The sequence below is a fragment of the Cavia porcellus genome, unplaced genomic scaffold (assembly GCF_034190915.1).
Source record: "Cavia porcellus strain 051 isolate PalLab524CR breed Dunkin Hartley unplaced genomic scaffold, mCavPor4.1 scaffold_22, whole genome shotgun sequence".
Lineage (NCBI taxonomy): Eukaryota > Metazoa > Chordata > Mammalia > Rodentia > Caviidae > Cavia > Cavia porcellus.
The window spans coordinates 38,103,396-38,118,749 of NW_026947505.1; positions in this window are offsets into that span (position 1 = coordinate 38,103,396).

Genomic DNA, 15,354 nt, shown 5'->3' on the forward strand with positions numbered 1-15,354 from the left:
AAGTATATGAATTGCTTAGATAATTATAGAGAGTAATAGAAAATGTACATTGCCTCTAATATACTGCTTCTCACCATGATGATAGAGTAGTATGTATTTTATTTTCATAAAACATAGCAGCAACCAAAAATTATTCAAAAATTGCTTAAAGCTTTCCAAAGGTACCAGCTATGGTTTGGTTGCTATAGTTATATCTTATAAGTAGTTTTCTGGGTATTATAACATATAAAATGAATTAAAATACAAGATTTAATATCAACTTATATTTGAAAAAAGAACCAGCATTAAATGTTGGAAAGCCACCGACTTCTGAAGGGAAACAGGATAGTCAGGCTGACCAGCCAACATGGTTTATGTTAACTCTTACCTTGTTGCAGTCTTCTTTTGAAAATACTCAATACATTTTCCAAATACATTTATGTTATGTAATGTTGGTACAAATTATTACCCAAATTAGATCTCATCCATAAGGCTACTATTTACTTTTATTTTTCCTTTGCATTGCTACTTCTCTCTATTTATGCTGCTATATTGCAATTGTTTGAGCCAAACCAGAGGTCCACAACAGAGGAAGAGTGGTCCATGAACTGAACACTCCAAAGCTATAAGCCAAAATAAACATTTCCTTCTATAACTTGCTCCTTTTTTCCCCATGATTTTTACAGAGTGACAGAAAGCTAACACAGAAGGCCTCAGTTAATAGAAGTATGAGACTCATTGGAGAATTCTGCTATCATCCCTATTTATCAGTTATGTGAATTCTCTGATTCCTTTTCTTTCTCTTTATCACTAAGAGCAATTTAACCCATATTTGTGGTAACACTGAGACACATTCCTACTCTTGTTATTTTCTTTTCTTTTGTTTCTTCTCTTTTTCCTATTTTTAAAACTTGGTCTTTGTTAGTTTCACGAAGTGGCCTTGGACTTGAGATCCTCCTACCTCAGTTTCCTAGTACCTAGAACTACAGGCATGTGTCACCATGCCCGGATCTAATCATATGTTTTAAAAATAATTTTCTATAGAATTCTAGCATAAATTAAGATCTGAAAAACATCATTTAATTTTTTTTAAAAAATTATTTTACAGAGAATGGAACAAAACAAAACAGAACAAAGCAGATTAGAATAAAACAATGCAAACAACACAGGTTTTCAAAACAAGACAACATGAAATTAACAGTGTCTATCATACTGTCTCTTGTTTTCTTTGAAATAGTTGTCCATATCTTCATACGCAATGAATTCAATCAAGAAAAAAAATAATATAAAACCAATCAAAACAAAAGAATGAAAGCATTATGGGTCTTCAAAACCAGACAGTAAGAAAATCAACAATGGCTACCATAACGTGTTCTCTTCAAAATAGCTGCCTATACCTTCACACATACTGAAATTAAATAATGCAAAACAGATTAAAACCAATCAAAACAAAGAATAAAAGTATTTACTGGTCTTCCCAACAAGAAGATATGAAATCAGCAATAGCTATCATAATGACTTGTTTTCTTCAAAGTAGCTGTTCATACCATCACACATAATAAAATCAATTCTTGTGAACTCTTGAGGAAAAGGTCTAGGCATGTATACGCCTATGCATGTACATCTATACTTTCTATATTAGAGGGAAAAACAAAACAAATTATGAGAAAAACAAGAAATGAAAGAGACAAATAAATAGAAATAATGGAGTCCAAATCAATGACAATATAGGCTTTCAAAACAAGGTGGTAGGAACATAACCGAGGTTGTTATTTTGCATAGTTCTCTTCAAAAGAGTTACTCAAATTAGCAGATATAAACCTGCAAAGTTGATCTAGTCCTATGAATGTTAACTAATAAAATTATTAGCACAAACATCTTAGCTATCTTGAATGTGTATATATAAATTTATATCTTTTCTTTTTTTTTTCTTTTCCCTTCTTCTTTTATCCTCCCCCTGAGTTATTTTTCCCCTTTGAGCCATTTCTTACCCTTTCACAATATTTATTGAAGATTTTGTATCTTACTTATTTTTTTTTCATTTTCTTACAGTAGGGGGAAAATATGGTATTTAGTGATGTAAGTTTGATTCATTTCACTTATGAATATGGTCTCAAGCCACATCCATCTACCTATGAAAGTCTCAATGTGATTCTTCTTTTTTGCTGAGTAGCACTCCATTATATAAAAATATCACATTTTTTTTTATCCATTCTTCAGTTGATGGGCATTTACGTTACTTCCAAGATTTGGATATTTGAAATTGTGCCGCTACAAACATGGGTACACATATTCCTCTGTGGTATGATGTTTTCAGTTCTTCTGGGAATATGCCCTGAAGTGGAATAGCTGGGTCCAATGGGATATCCAATCCCAGCTTTTTGAGAGAGGAACTTCCAGACTGACCTCCACAGTGTTTGCAGCAGTCTGCACTCCCACGAACAGTGCAGAAGAGTTACTTATTCCCCACAGCCTCTCCAGCATTTATTATTATTGGTAGTTTTCTTGATCCTGGCTATCCTTTTTAGCATGAGATGGAATCACAATTTTGTTTTAATTTGCATTTTTCTAATGACCAAATATGCTAAGCAATTTTTTTTTATTTAAAAAAAGATTAAGATAAAAGAGGATATAATAAAACAGGTCAGAACAGAATAGTTTAAGCAACATAGTGTTTCAACACAAGACAATCTGACATAGCTGTAGCTACTGTAGTGTCTCTTTCCTTGAAATAATTGAGTATACCTTCATATACTATAGTATCAAACATAAAAAGACAATGTAAAATCATTCAAGAGAATGAAAGTATTACAGGGTATTCAGAATCAACTAACAGAAAATGAACAAAGGTTACTATATTATCTCCTTGTCTATAAAATATTATGTTTATACTATCACATAATAAAATCCAGTAAGATACAATATGATAAAACCAATGGACACAGAAGAACTAAAGCTTGGTAGGACTTCAAAATAAGGTGATGTTAAATCATCACTAGCTATTAAAGTGTTTTTTTCATATATTTGTTTGTCATTTGTATTTCTTCAGCTGAGAAGTTTGTGTTCATCTCAGATGCCTATTTTTGGATTGGGTCTTTGAATTTCTGGGGTCTGAATTTCAATTCTTTATGTGTTCTAGATAGAAGTCCCTTGTCAGAGGTATAGTAAAACATATGATTTAATTTTATTAATAATTTTTGCGTAGTTATTTTATTTATCAATTTTTAATTTATCAATTATTAATAAGTACTTCTTAATAATTGAATTTTTCACCTATTGTTTGTAAGTAACCAATTATATTGAATGATAATTTGTGTACTATAGTTCACTCATTGAATTGTAGAATTCACGATTTTGGTAGATCAGAGACTTGTGGTCCTATGACCACACTGTACTTCTAAGCATTGTCCCCATCAAGGACACCCCTCACCCGATATTTGTACTCTCAATTCATCCTTTTTGTCTTTCAGTGAAGTCAATAATTACTGTTTTTAGTTTCTGAAATCATATATTGTCTATTTTTTACTATTCTAGTGATGAAAACTATGTTTAAAATATTGTAAACATGGCAACTAGGTAAATGACATAAAGATGTTCTTAAAATCATTCTTATAGATTTGATATACAGTTAAAATTATTTCAACACAGTAAAAGCCTTTTTGACTTCTTATGTCAAGTTTTCTTCTTGATATCTCTTTTTTTAATTCAGAATTTCTATTTATTTATTTATTTATTTATTTTAGTATTGGGGCTTGAACTCATGACCTCGCACTTGCCAGGAAAGCACTTCTGCTACTGAGCTGAATCCCTAGCCTTTGATATCCCTTTTAATGAGGTATTTAGTCACCTTTTATTCAGCAAAGGTAAATTTTGACATGTTAAATTTATAAAATCATAAATTATATAATATACTCAATACATTATACACTTAATATATTATTTGCATATCATTGATAGGGGTTTTATGTCAAATAGATCAGAGCTGCAGAACTCCCTCTGCGTAAGATCTGTACAAATGCCCACTAGATTTAGGCCTTGTGACTTGCTATATGACCTAGAAGATACGGAAGAAATGACCTGTGGAATCTGGAATCTCAGGGATGGCAGTTTCTGTTTTTCATCTCCTGGAGCCTCCTTCTGCCATGTCAAGAAACCTGGGTTGCATTTATGGATAAAAAGACAGAGAAAGAGAAAGAAAAAAAGAATGGGATAGGATTAATAGGAGGGAAATAAAAAGAGAAGAGAGGAAATGTGAAGGGAAGAAACAGCAGGGAAGATTATCCTAGCCCACAGCTGCCCCAGCAGCACATGAGCGCAGCTGATTTAGAAGTGTTGCCATAAGAGTGCACCTGATGCAGCCACCGGCATGAGTTCACCAAGACTCTCAGAACCATTAAAGTTCAGGGCCACTTAGGTCAAGGATGGCTTCCACCCAGCCCTAACTGTTAGGTGCACCATGTTTGCTTGTGCATGCTGATGTGACTCTTTAGCTCATCTCATCTCTTTTCCTGCTTTCTATGGATTCATTTCCACTTCTGACTCACCAGTGAGATACTGACAACATTGGCATTGATACCCATTTATAAGAATTTTCCCCACAAGACTCAGATGGAGAAAGTATGTCGCAGACTGGCTTTGAGGAAGCAGAAATCTCAGAGATTCACATTCCTACACCAAGGTTGCCGTGACTTTACAGGAGTAGTAGGTCACAGGGTCAGTGCAGCCTTCCCTAAATCTCAAAGGCTTTTCTTAGTTTAGAAACTCAGCAGGGGCAAATTATCCAGTGACAACTTATTGAATGTATAGATTTGGTATCTCTTTACTATCAGCATCAAAATAATCCCTGGCCTCTTGTAAGTGATCAATAAGTGTTTGTTAAATGAATCAATGAATGCACAATACTAACTGACTCAGGATGGGAAGGTGTCAACCCACAGAGTGATACCCTTGAGACCTGATATCAATCTGTGTCTCATTGAGGTTCAATTTTCAGAGCTGGTCTCTTTGGGCTGTTTGCATCAGGATAGTATTATAATGACTTACTATATCAAGTGGTCAAAGTTAAGAAATTCTTTAGATTCAGGAATTATTTCATTGTCTTCAGGCTCGTTTATTTATCAAAATATGATGTGCTTAATTTGACAATTGCATGAGCAACATCCTTAATTACCCAATATTATGATAGGCCTGTAAATGCAGAGAACATGAGGCTTTCCTTTAAATGTTTGTTTCAAGATGCTCAAAAACTTAGTCCCCAGCAAGTATAAAAGTGAATGCAAGCAATGTCTGGAATTAGTGCTGCACTCTGTTTATGGAATGTCCACAGAGATGGTAGACACACAGCCCTGTGACAGTAATCAGACCCTATTCAACTCTTCTTTACCTGCTGTTGTGTTACATGCTTACCATCTCTGCCTGTCAACAGGCCACAGCTAATCCATTCTACATCACAAAAGGAAATTTTCTGGTGCCTTATTTCACGAACAAGCGATTTGAATCTCCTTTTTCAGCTTATCAGGCTAAATAGTGTAATATTTTTTTCCACCATTTTCTGTTGGTTTAAGAGAAAGAACAAACATAACATAAATCCTTCTAACTGGCTCTTTCTCATGGTTTCCTACTGCTCCACAGCAGACGGCTGGCTGCCAGATGCCACCCTGATGCCTTCGACCACCCTTTCTGGCTTGCAGGTGCCTTACTATGTCTTTGTACAATTTGACTTTGTTTAAAGCAGGAAAACAGAAAGAGAACGTGGTAGACAGAGAGAAAGAGAGAGAGAGAGAGAGAGAGAGAGAGAGAGAGAGAGAGGGCTCTGGTGTTTCTTCAGATCAGGGTACTATTGCAGAGTCCAGAACCTACCACCTTATGAACGAATTTCAGCTTAATTGTATCCTAGATATCTCATTTCCAAAAATAGCTTCTTTAACACTTTGTTTAGAAATTTCCTCTGCTCAATATCTTATTTCATCTTTCATAGTACTACCTTAGAAAATGTAGAACATGGCTCAGCCAAATTCTTTGCTCCTTTATGACAAGCATCACCTTTATTCCAGTTTCCAATAATCTCTTCCTCATTATTAATTAGTGACACTAATGTCCATATTCCAGTCAATATCTTGTTCCTGATGACATATGTGTTGACTAGAAAGATTTTTTTTTTCTCCAGATCTTCCTTTTTTTTTCTGGTACCTCACCAGATTCCATTGGTTTTCATATTCCTATCAAGAATCCCATAATGGAAATCTTGGTTTTTTTAGTGAGTACTTCAGAACTCTTTCAGCCACCTCTCTCTCTCTCTCTCTCTCTCTCTCTCTCTCTCTATATATATATATATATATATATATATATATATGTATATATACTCAAGCCACCATGGTAAAGTACTATAAACATGGTAATTTAAAAATGTAGCTTAAAATACAGTTCTGGAGAGTAGACATACCAAGATCAAAGTTGTAGTCAGTTTGGTCATATTCCCATCCTTATGATTTCATTTATTCTTTAATAGGGCCCATTTCCAAATATAGCAACAATGATGTTAGGGCCTTAGCTGGGGGACACAAGACTCAGTTGCTAACAAAGGGCAAAGGAAATAAGCAGTAAACTTGAAGATAAATGGTTAGAAATGACTCAATTTGAGCAACAGAGAGAAGATGCACCTGGATAAAAGTAAGCATTGGGTGTTTTTGTATTATGTTATGTGTCTAAAACAAAACATAACTTATTTCCTCAAAATCGCAGATAGAGAAGAAAATGTGTATGGAGCCAAAAAATTCTCAAATGTAGGGAAAGACAAAAATCACAGATTCACAAAGTTCATAGCAGATAATCGGGATAAAATATCGAGATTCATCATGATTAAGTATTTGAAAACTACAGGCAAAGAAAAATCTTGAACTCAGTGAGAGAAAATGAAACCATAACACTAGGCCAATAACAAAGCACTGTACCTTGCATCGCTCATAAGAAACTATATAGCCCAGAGCAAGCTTAATAGTGTTTCACTGCTGGTAAAAAAAATGAACTGTGATTTATTGTTCTGTATCCAGTGAAAGTATGTTTCTAGGATTAAGAGGAACTCAAGACACTCCTAATTGAAAGAAAATAAATGGAACTTTTCTTTGATAGTAAAATCTGGGATCAAAGAAAAGTTCTCAAAATTTCAAAGACACAAAAGGAAGGAAGATTACGCTAACTAAATATATGAAGCCATGTATCATGTAATGATAGTGTCAACCTACTAGAAAAAACATGAAGATCCCAACATGCACACACCAAAGAACTATGAAATATGTAAAGCAGAGTCAGATTGAAAGACAAGAAAAAATAGAACAAAATAAAATTAAGCACATATTCATGACAAAAGGCAAAAAATGTAGGAAAGGAAGTGACAACCTTAATTAAAAATATTTACACACACTGTTAGGTAGCATTATATTTAATTATGAAGTGCTAAAATTTTTTCTCCAGAGGTCTTGAATGAGACATGTAGATTTTCTCTTGCTGCTTTTACTCAACATGCAATAGAAATTCTAGCCAATGAAAAATGGCAAGTGAAAAAAGATAAAATATACAGATACAATAGGAATAAATAAAATGATATTTGGATCACTTGATTATCTACTTAACCTCACTAAATTCAAAAAAATCATGAGAATTAATATAGTTTCTATTAAGTCATAGTATATAAGAGATACAAAAACCATATTCTAGCAATGAATACATGAGCAAGGAAATTAAAGATGCAATATATTTTGTTATCATCACAAAGACTGTAATCAACTCATATATTCTTCAGTGAACAAAAAACCTGAACACATTTCAATATAACTATGCTATGGAATACTTCCTAGACATTAAAAGGAACAAACTATCAATATGCACAATGATAAAGTAAACTGTTCTAGAAGTTATGCTGGGTTAAAAAAAGCAACATGCAAAATGTTATATTCTGTTTGAGTCTATTATTTTAATGTCTCTTAAATTAAAAAAAAATCATATAGAAACAATTACTGGCTACTAAGGTTAAAAGAGGATGGATGGGAGAGAGAGAGAAAAAAACCACAAGGACCCCTATTCTGTATCATAATTTTATTGAAGTCTCTATCCTGGCCTGATGTGATCCCATGTTGCACAAAGTGTTGGCATTGGGAGAAATGGGATAAAGATTGCCCAGAATCTCTTTTATGATTAAAAATATATATAGTTATATATAAGTAAAAATCTAAAATTCTAAAAACTGTATACCATACTCATACTTCCAAGTGAAACAGAGTACAGGAACCACGTTTATTTTCATGAAACCAAAATACTTCAGTAGAAAAAATACTGCATAAAACAAACTGTTGGCAAAATATTTGGATTAGACAAGAGGATAGTCGTTCCCAAGAGGAATCAAATGAATGAAATAAGCTGCAAGATTGCCCCATTGTATTGTCTGGAGCAGTTTTACAAACCATAGCATAGGGAAAGTACCTAGGAGAAGTTCCGCAGACTCCCTGGGTGAAGAAGGCAGATATGAGATCACATGTCCCGGTACCAGTAAAGGGATCATTGGGAAGTGCCCTTCATAGAGCATTCTTATTAGTATTCAACTAAATCCCTGATTGTCACAAGCATTCTTGGGAACTCCATGGGGTCAAGAAAGAACCAACCAGAAGTATTAGTGCATTTAGTGCTAAAAACAATGCTAAGCAAAAAGCTCTTTCTATAAACTGCCCTGGAAAACTCATAATTAGCAACTGTGTTGAGAAATAAGGAATAAATTGTGTTAGACCGAACACTGCCTTGTTATGCCTGAAAAATTTTAAAAATTAAGACTCAAACAAATAAAACTTTTTCCAAGCAATTGAATATCCAGGAGTAAAGGATATTTATTGGAACAAAACTATCAACCACACAGCAAATTAAAATTTATAAACTCTGATTTAATACAAAACTATTATATATTCAAGGATAGACAATATGCTGTTAAGCTCTTTGAGCACTAGTATTTTGTCTAGATTTCCATTTTTTCCCACTTTTTACATGGTGGCTAACATATGGTAGATACCTATGTACTGTTGAAATGATGGTATATCCTAATAACCTTGAAGATGCATAGTATAATTATGTGAAATACAGTAGTAAAGGTTTTGACTTTATGATCCATTGCCACCAATCTCTATTAATATTCAAAAGCATGGGGTAATTGATTACAAAATTGTCTGCAGTAGTCTTAATTTTCAGACACTAAGTATTTAACTTCAACTAAATTAATGAGCAGTTGTACCAAATTCTGTTTATTTCACTTTTAAAACAATGAAATGCAATATATTTTGCCATTAAATCATTAGACAGTGGCTTGTGCCTTTAGGAAGAAAGAAACAACAAGAATTTTTTTTAGAGTCATGAGAAGGGAGATTTAACTTGGATAATTCCTCCAGCATTTTATAAACTGCTAGTATTTATGTGGGAATGAAATATATAAATCCACACATATTTCACTGAAGGAGAAATAAATGAAGCCCAGACTGGGGAAGCTTGTCTTTAATCATGAAATGTGCAACATTTGGCAGTAGTGAATTAGCCATTTGTCTTACTAATGTAAATCCTCAAGAGCTCTGAGCGCCCAGCAGAAAAATCCACAGGGCTGTGTACGTGCCCTCCAGGGACCTGGGCATGAGTTAAGCATAGAGACTAAAGGATTCTAAGCTGTATATCCTAGATCATATTTCTGCCAGGGAAGCCCTGACTTACACCATTGTCTTTATCTTGAAAATTCACCACGAATATATCCATCAGAAACATGGCACTTTTTCAGTCATGGGACGCTGAATAAGACACAATAAGACTTCATTGCATTGTGATTTATCTCTGGTTCTGTCCTGGACATTGTGGACTGAATCCCTTTTCTTGGACTAAGAGACTAATGTGGTTCTTTTTGTGTTTTCTGTGTCTGTCATGGAGTTTTTCCTGCATTGGATGTTATTTTCTAAAGTGACAGGATAAAGCAGAATACAGAGAAGGGCAAAGAAGTGCATGTTGATGATTACTTCTGTCTTAAATGTGGCCATTTTGATGAGCTTGTTTCAGATGGTATCTTTGTATACTATCCATCAGAGAGGTCAGTTCTCCATAAACTAGCTGAAGCTTCAGAAGCATTAATCTTTTAGGCTGTGCATTATGCATGCTAGTTTAATATTCTAATCTTCAAGGTTTTAAAAACATCACATCCTCATCAGAGAACGCAGTATTTTCAGGTCAGTTTACCCAGATTTATGTTCTGATCTCATCTCTCAACCAGAACATGGGTACTAGCAGTATGATATCTCACTTTATCTCTAATCATGTTTCTCATAAAAATTTTTACACTTTTCATCTGTTTTTCTTTGCATTTTAAAATGACATCATTATTTAAAATTTTATTCAAAAAATGTATGCATTTCTTTTGATTTTCTAAAATATATTGTTGGTTCTTTTTGACTACCATGCAGAACGTAGGTATAACTTTAATGTTCAGACTTTTTATATTAGTGATTTGAAGAAATAATTTGACATGCAGAAAAACTAAAGAGCCTTGGAAATTATACTAGAGTAGAGGATATGGTTAAAAATGTACTACTTTTTAAACTTAATGACTTTTAGATAGAATTATGTATGTATATACAATACAAAATTACAAATACAAGTACTTTTAGTCGTAATTTCTTCTTTTAAACTGTAATGTATTCTCAAGATTCTTGACACCTGTCCTTTGTAATAGCTTTGAGTGGTACTTTGGAAGCCAGTGTGCTCATCCATAAGACATAACAGAGAATACCCTAGGAGTTAATCTGCACTAGGAAGGTCCAAATGAAAACAAAAGCAGTCATAATTTTTCTAAGTAATTTTCGGTCACCCAGTAAGCACTAAACATGACACTTATAAATGGACTGCTGGTCAGATGTTGCTTGGGGACAGAAAACTTACTTTAAAAGTTAATATAATTAGCATGTCTTGAATGACCAGTAATGTTGAGCATGTTTTCATATATTTATTTGCTATTTATATTTCTTCATCTGAGAAATACATGTTCATCATCTTTGAATTTAGAAGGCCTGATTTTTTTCAATTCTTTATGTTTTCTAGATCGAAGTCCTATGTCTGAGGGACAGCTGGCAGAAATTCTTTCCCATCCTGTGGGTTTTCTTTTCACTCTGTTGGTGATTTCATTTGAAGTTCAAAAACTTTTTAATAAGATAATATCTCAATTGTTGACTCTTTGAAGTGCTTCCCATGTGATTTCCATTTTATTTATGAACTCTTTGCCTACCCTGATGTCTTCAAGATTTCTACCTACATTGCCTTCCAGTAATTTAATGTTTCTATTTTGGTATTTATATCTTTGAACCATTTTGACTTCAGTTTAGTGCAGTGTGATAGACATGGGTCTAGTTTCTGTCTTTGGCATGTGGAAAGCCAATTTTTAAAGATAGCCATTTATTGAAGAGGCTATCTTTCTTTCAATGAACATATTTATTTCTTTTGTCAAATATAAAATGTCTGAGTGTCTTTGTAGTTGTGTTTGCATCTTCGAATGGATCCATTGATCCTTAGGTCTGTTTGGTTTTTGCCAGTACTATGCTGATTTTATCACTGTAGCTTTCTAGCATAATTTTAAGTCAGGGATTGAGATGCCTCCTGCCTTGCTTTTGTTGTGCAGGATTGCTTTTGCTACTCTAGGTCCCTTCTGTTTTCAAATGAATTTTAGGACTGTTTTCTCTAGATCTATAAGGTATATTATGGCATTTTGATCAAGATTACATTAGATCTGAGTAAGAGTTTTGGGAGTATGAGCATTTTCACAGAGTGAGACATAATCTCACTCCAGAAATAATGGCTTCCCTCAAGAAATCAACCAATATCAAATGGCAGTGGAGATGTGGGAAAAAGGAAGACTTCTCCACTGATGGTGGGAATGTAGACTGAAACAACCTCTGTGGAAATCAGTATGGAGGTTTCTCAAAAAATTAGGATTGGAAGTCTCACTCAATCCAGCTATTTCCTTTGAACGTATTTTCCCAAAAACCTGAAAATGTCATATCACAGAGATATATGTGCACCATGTTTATAGCAGCACAATTTGTAATAGCTAAATCTTGCAAACAACCAAAATGCCAATCAACCACAGAATGTATATAAAAGATGTAGTATTTGTATACAATGGAATGTTTATCACCTATAAGTAAAGAATATCTTGAAGTTTTATAGGTAAATGGATGCAACTTGAGACTATACTCATAAATGAAGTAAATCAGACTCACACTTTAAATATTATATTGTCTCCCTAGTGTAAAAATAAATTAATAATAATAATAATGATGATGATGATGATGATGATGATAAACTGAAACACTAATAAGATCCAAAATGTACGATAGATTCTATAATAATGAAAAAAAAAGTGGTCAAAAGGAAAAAACAACTGGTATAGGGGAAAGGAGAAATGGAAGAATGGAAAAGATTATATGTGGATATACACATATAACTAAATATATGTGTGCAGGATAGGTAACTAGTGGTAAGAAATGACCCTTTTGTTTATAAGGATTTTATTAAGATAAATTATATGGCTTATTGCACTACTTACTTCTAGGACTGAATTCTGTCAACAGTATTCAAGTATATATGATATTTTGTAAGCATCATTGCAAATAAATTATCAGAGTATAAAAAAGATAGATAGCCATACTACTAATCCTCTGTTAGCTCATCAAAAAGACTAGTTTTTGCTGTCATTGCTTGGTTGTCTTATCATTTTTATGCCTTGATTTTGTAACCTGAACAAATATTTCTGAGATAACAATATGTAATATATTAACAAATGTCGATTTCTTAATGTTTCTTAAAAATTCTGTATTATTTCTATCCTTTTTTTTCTGATGCACTGTAAGTCTCGTAAGGTATTTATCAGAATATTATTCTTTGTATTCTATATGAACTGATATCCCTTGGAGTGATTGAAAGCAAAGGGGCTCCGAGCATGCTGCAAGAATACAAAACATGGCTAGATGCTTTAGGAGGTGCAAAGTATGGGGAGCTAGACAAGAGAGAAGCATACAAAGTTCAAAGCTCATTCTTTTGGTCAGGTATCCAAGACCATGTGGTAGAAGTGAAGCAAACCGAAGTGGATGGCCAGATTGTGTGGCCCTCAGTGCCAGCGTTCCCATGCAGTTCGGCCAGCTCCCTCTGAACCCTGCAGAATCTTGGGCTCTGAGGAACTTCCAGACATGAGCTATGTTACATAATACAGAGGGTCCAGTGACCTGGACAAGCTGAAGAAAGATTATATACATTCCACGACTCCAAGAATTTATAATTGTCTGGGAAGAACAGCAAAAAACATTATATATTTATTTATTTTTAATTTCAACTAGTACAAAGCAGGAATATATTTGATTCTAGATTATTTAAGGTTGTACCTAGGGAGAGATGATGGTTAGTAATTTTGTTATTTTATTATAGATTAATACATATTATGAAGCTATGAAAATATTTTGAAACATTAAGAACTTTCCATTGTCCCATATGATTATATATTAATTATAGTACTGATAACTTCAAACTTACATAGTTAACAAAGAATTTTTGCCAAATGTGGGAACACTGAATGGAAATGTAAACATTTGTGCAAATATTTATTTGTATGTAAACATAAGTCATAGTTTTTACATAGTTTATCTCTTGAAAGACAAATATATACAACACATTAAAATTTCACAACTATTAGATTTATTCTAAAACAAACTTAAAAGAATTATTACACTTATTGACATTATATTGTTAGTTATTCTTCCTCTTTCCTAAGATAACTGCTATAATTCCACAGCATTTCCACACACTTACTATTCTTGAAAGAAATTAAAATATATTTTTTGGCCAGACGTGATTGCTAAATTTGCATTATCAAATAAACACTTTTGGTAGAAAAACAGAACTTACACAGCCAAAGTGCAAATATTACATATAGTTTTCATACTATATCACAGAATGCTTGAATGTCATACACATTTGTCTTCTAGAATCTGACTTTTAAAAATTTACTGACTTTTTCAAAGCCTAGACATTTTTGAAGTTTTTATGAAATATTACTATGAAAGGACATGATTATGCCATTATGTAAACAGAACTAGTCAGTTCATAGAATCTAAACATGTATTTTGTTCTATTATAGTGAAGTTCTCTGTCATTTTTATCATTTTGAAACATTTTGTTATTTAGCCTTTTTTTTAGAAGCACACCTTTCTGTTGCTGATCTCAGGTCCAGTCTCAGACCTTGTTCAGAGTTCCCCATGCTGGCGTTCATTTGTGGTCTAGGCAAGGAAATAGCTGTCTTATGAGCAGATAGATGTACAGCTAAAAAAAAGCTCTGCATGCAATTAGACTGTGTGTTTTTAGATTTGAACTGAAAGCCTGAGCTTGCCCTCACTTGCTTACTGGCCCTTTTATGTTTTGTCTTAGTCTCTGGCCATGCACTGTGCTCCTGGGAAGTCTTCTGGGAGATTGAGCAGGAGGGCACTGGAAATATCTTTTGCCTTCTTACTCTACAGCAGAATCACTCATTTGGCACCTCTCCTCAAGGCCAACTTTGAAAGGAGACTCCCAAAAGAACAGCATCTTGAGGTCAGGTCCCAAGAATGCTAGGATGCTGCCTTGGGTTGTGCTGCTGAGTGCAGTGTGTACAACACAGAAACATCTAACTTCATACCCAACTCCTTGCACCTGGTGCTTCCAGGGCAGATCCTTATCTGGGTTCCAGTAAAAAATTGCTTTGGTTCTTGGTGTAGGACTCAGCACTCATAACTGGAAGTGTCCTTAATCGGGTAACAAGACCTGTCTCAGATGTCTTTGCATGTATGTTGATATTATAGTTTAGGAAGAAAAACTTCCACCAAATTCAAAAGAAAAGACTGATTTATGTGATTCTTCATTTCATTCATAACCTTCAGTTTTCCAGGTATATTTGTCTCTGTAACTCATCTGGCTTTTCTTGAGGTTTTCCTCACCCAAATTTGAGAATTGTCTCTCTACCCCAACTCAGTTTCCTCCTGAGCCTTACTGCAGCCTTATTACCGTTGAGAGAAGGGAATTTACAATGACCTATGAGCTCATGCTGTGGAGTATGTAGCTTTAAGAGAGTCACTCAGCAGCCCTAACAATTATCTTTCCTTCAGGTTGGGCTGAACAGGCCCATTAAGTTTCAAAACTTAGTCCTGGGACTATGCCCTCATGACACATGGGTGCCTGGTCCTCAACACTGGTGATGAGTTCATGAGTGTGAGCGTGGACTGCATTCCACTGAAGGAGTGGAAATACTGAAGGAGTTCCAGCTCCTTCCTGGGAGTTCTCGTTTGT